The sequence below is a fragment of the Octodon degus genome, unplaced genomic scaffold (assembly GCF_000260255.1).
Source record: "Octodon degus isolate 3935 unplaced genomic scaffold, OctDeg1.0 scaffold00393, whole genome shotgun sequence".
Lineage (NCBI taxonomy): Eukaryota > Metazoa > Chordata > Mammalia > Rodentia > Octodontidae > Octodon > Octodon degus.
In genome coordinates, this window is record NW_004524969.1 from 312,910 (window position 1) to 317,072 (window position 4,163).

General features: G+C 59.1%; 1 pseudogene; it reads right to left on the reverse strand.

Moving 5' to 3' along the window:
* The window catches only part of LOC101567627, a 19,550-nt pseudogene extending 16,802 nt beyond the window's left edge, over nucleotides 1–2,748 (reverse strand).
* Nucleotides 2,749–4,163: the final 1,415 nt, after the last annotated feature.

The window sequence follows — 4,163 nt, forward strand, 5'->3', positions numbered from 1 at the left end:
GGATCTCCTCCCCTCAGATCCAAGCTCTGAGCCCCAGGACCCTCCAGGATCTCCTCCCCTCAGATCCAAGCTCTGAGCCCCAGGACCCTCCAGACCTCCCAGCAACAGCCTGCACCTGCCGTGCTCCATCCCCATTGCCCAGGGGTGGCCCTTAGTCCCAAGGAGGAGGAGGAGGAACCCAGGCCAGCCTGGGGACACACTCACCTGCCGGCACTTGGGTCCTGGCGCCCTGACTCTGCCCTGGAAGACAGTTCCCTGTCAGGGATTTTCCCAGAAGCTTGAGCAGATCTTCCACCCCTGGAGTCTCCTCAGCACCTGGTCTCCTGACGGACCAGGGGTGCGGAGTCGGTTCCCTCCCAGACCAGGGTGCACCATGCCTCTCTCCCTCTCATCCACAGTGCAGGGCTGTGAAGGTGAAATTCATGGCGTCTCCAACCTCTCTGCTGGTCCCATAGATGCCGGAGACCAGTGCCTGCAGGCCACACACAGCTTGTGGCTACCTGAAGCTCAGGTCTCCTCAGTCACAAATTGTCACATCAACTTCTTGCAGGAAGAGGTTGCCTGTGTGGTTCCCCAAGGCTTCATGGCCTCTTCACACAGAAATCGGGGCTGCCCCTAGACTACCACTGTCTTTTTTTTTTTGTGCGGTACCAGGGATTGAACTTGGGACCTTGTGCTTGTCAGGCTGGTGCTTATGCCAGTGAGCTATCTCCGTTCCCCAACCCCTTTTGTCCTATTGAGACAGAATCTCACTGTTCAGTCAGACTGGTTTGGAACTCACATTGTAGACCAAGCTGGCCTTCAACTTACAACAATCCTCCTGCCTCAGCCTGAGAGCTGGGATTACAGGCATGCACCAGCACCCCTGGCTGTCTTCCTGATTGATCCTCACCTCTGTGATTCCGGGACACAGCAGCCAATAGATCCCGAGCCCTCCCGAGCTGGCCCCTTCCAGGTCACCCTTATCCTGGGCTGCTCCTTCCTCTCATAGCCTCCTACGGGTCTCGTCCCTCCGTCGGCCCGTCATCTGCCCAGCACAGTCGTCGCCTCCCTGGAGATGCTCCCGGGAAGACGAAGGCTCCTGCTTCAGGTGGAGGGGAGCAGAGACGCGCTGAGCCCCGCCTGTCAGCTCACCGGAGCTGTGCAGAGATGCGGCGGGGTGGACGGGCAGCCGGGCTCTGTGTTAAGCCGTCCTCAGTACACTTAGAGGAGCGAGGGACTCACTCCCTTCCCCCCTCTCACCTTAAACAGGACCCATCAGCTTTTGTTATGCTTATTCTCGCTTCTGCATCCTAAGAGTGGTAGTAAAGAAAATAACAAAAGCCTGGGACATCGCTGATGATGTCCCAATCGAGAGCACAAGGAAACCTGCGCCGTTTAGTGGGGTCAACTAAGGCAGAGGTGTCGGCCTTTAAATTCCAAGCCTAAGTTATTGGCGTCTTGAGTCGGTGGCTGCTGCCGCATCCAACCTGTGCGCCATGCTTTTTGTCACCGCGGCAGCTTCCTCAGTCTGCATTACCTTTGGGGGGTATGTAGTCGTGAGCTCGACTTCTGACCTTCTAGAGCCAACCACAGCTCCCTGCTCCTGGGTGAATCCGATCAAGTCTTCCTGGTTGTACGCCAGGCCCTGGATTATCGTTGGCCCCTTCCAGTGCAACTCTTATGGGACCCCTCCCCTTTCAGCGGGGCTCCCCACACCCCCCCCCCGGAGCCCTGATCTAACGCCGCCTCTCCAGGTATGGGCCCTCGTTCTGACCGTAGGGAGGCTGATGGCCCCTGCCCCTTGCCCAAGCAAGCGCCTTAGACCGTTGAGCTATCTCGCCAGGCCAGGATTGCAGGTTTCTATGTGGACTGGGGTTGTGGGTCAGGACTGCCGGCCCTGGGTCTGATCTCTAGTGGGCTAAGGAAAGGACGGTACACGTGGCTGTCACTGTCTTATTCTGTGCCCCGCCCCCGTCTTTTGGAGACGCCCAGGCCAGTCTTGAACACGCGAGGATCCTTTGCGCCGGAACTACCAGGCGTTCATTCCCAGATGTGACCACACCCCCCACCCTTTTTTGTACCGGAAGCCTTGAACTTGCCAGGCAGGCAGTGGGAGGTCCATCGAGCTTTATCTCAGCCCGTTCCCCCCTTCATTGCACCCCACTAGAAGTTTCCGTGGAGCTCGAGGCCTGAGCTGAGCGGACTTGTCCCGGGGACCCTGGCCACGTTATTGAGCTTGTGATCCCAGCCGGCCCAGCCCCCCATAGGACCCAGACAGAATCAGGGAAGCTCGCAGACGGTGCTAGGCCCCAAGGCTGGAAAGGTGGACTTTTCTCCACCTGCGTGGGAGGGCTTGTGCGTTGCGTGCTGGCTGACCCATAGGGCAGCGGGGCATAGCTCAGGTAGAGCTGGTGCTGGCTTCATCTCCGCCCCCAGAACCCCCAAAACCAACGACCAAGTGACTAAGGAACACACAGCATCCATGTTTTATTAGCACCCGCTTGCCGTGCGGCTCAGAACCCCATTCCCACTGGGCGAGGGTGCAGCAGCCATCGCTGGCCATCGGTGTCTTCGGGTGGCAGTCCCCAGGCGCTTGCGTCTCGGAGGCGGTGCTCGAGAGAGACGCACTTCCCGGTAGCGTATGGAAAGAGTGCTGCCTCGCTCGGGTACCACCAGGAGCTCGGCCTCCTCCTGCCGCCACACCCCGTAGTCCTGGAACAGGAAGCTGGAGAAGTGCAGCCCGCCCAGGGCGGACACGGGGCACATCTGCCCCCTGCTGGTGGCTTGTGGCGCTGCTCGCGTGTCCGGACACTGCGCAGGCGCAGTACTCTTCCCCTCCCCCAACCCTGGCGAAGAAAAGGAGGGAAAGCCCGCGCATGCTCCATACATGGACTCTTTCGCTATGCCATTTTCTTACAGATTTCGCATGACCCAACCAGACGACCCACATACCAAGTGTTTCTGCCCCACACCCCTCCCCAGTCTCTAACTCAGGAAGGAAAAGCACGACACACCCTAGCGTGGCCGCTCCCACGTGTCCTGGATGCACTGGCGACCATGTGGTTGGCTCCAGACGACCGATGAGGCTGTGCCCTGGTGGGCAACACTCAACCAAGGTAGCACTTCCAGACGTATATAGAAAGTGCCTCCTTGTTGAGTGTTGCGCACCAAACCACCATGTCTGCTGCCGCGGCGGCTCCTGGCTCCAGGTGGCGCTCCCTTCCGGTCGGCCGGCGGGCCTGGCGCTGAGGTCACTCGGGAAGCCCTCCCCCCGCCCGCCCGCCCGGCCCCACCCCGGGGATGATGCCCCGGCCCATCCCCGCGATCAGATGACCCCGCCGGCCGCCCTGGCGCAGCCCCGGCCCTTCCGAGGAGCGGGGGCTTCCTTCTCGGTCCCTGCCAAGCCGCCAGCACGCTCGGAAGCCCGACAGAGGGGCCTGGGGCTGCGATCGCACCCAGGGTAGGATTGCCCCGAGGAATTTAAGGAATCTTTGCTTCACTAAGTAATTAAGTCAAGGAAAAACACCCCTCAAGCGAAGATCGATCGGAGGACTGGTGAACCAGAAACTTCGAAGCGAGGAAGGTGGGGCAGGAGACTGCCTGTTTCCTGGGTGAAACCCAGCCTCTGATCATTTCCTGAGGTCAGGCCTCAAAAACCGAGACAAGCTGGGCGTGGTGGCGCACGCCTGTAATCCTAGCACTGCTAGGCCAAGGCAAGATGGCCCCAAGTTCGAGGCCGGCCTAGACTGACTAATGAGTCACGCCTCGCCTGAACGACTGGGCAAATCGCAAGGAAATCTGAGCATCACTCAGGCCTAGTGGGTCAGGCCCATCATCCCAGCACTCATGAGGTTGAGGCGGGAAGATAGGTATGAGCTCAAGGTCATCCCGGGGCGACAATGAACCCTAGGCCAGCCTGGTACATACAGTTAAGAAAAAAAAAAAAAAAAAATCAAGAAATTAGGCCTGGTGTGGTGGCCTGGCTCTAATCCCAGCATGGAGGGAGACCGAGGCAGGAGGATTTGAACTCAACCTGGGGAATTTTTCGAGGCCTCAGACTATAATGGAAAACTAGGCCTGGGTGGGGCTCTGTGAGGAGGCCTGTGTCCAGAGGGCACTTCCTGTGGGTCCAGGAACAAATTTTTGGGAAAAAAAGGCAAAAAGGAGACAAACTGCGGATT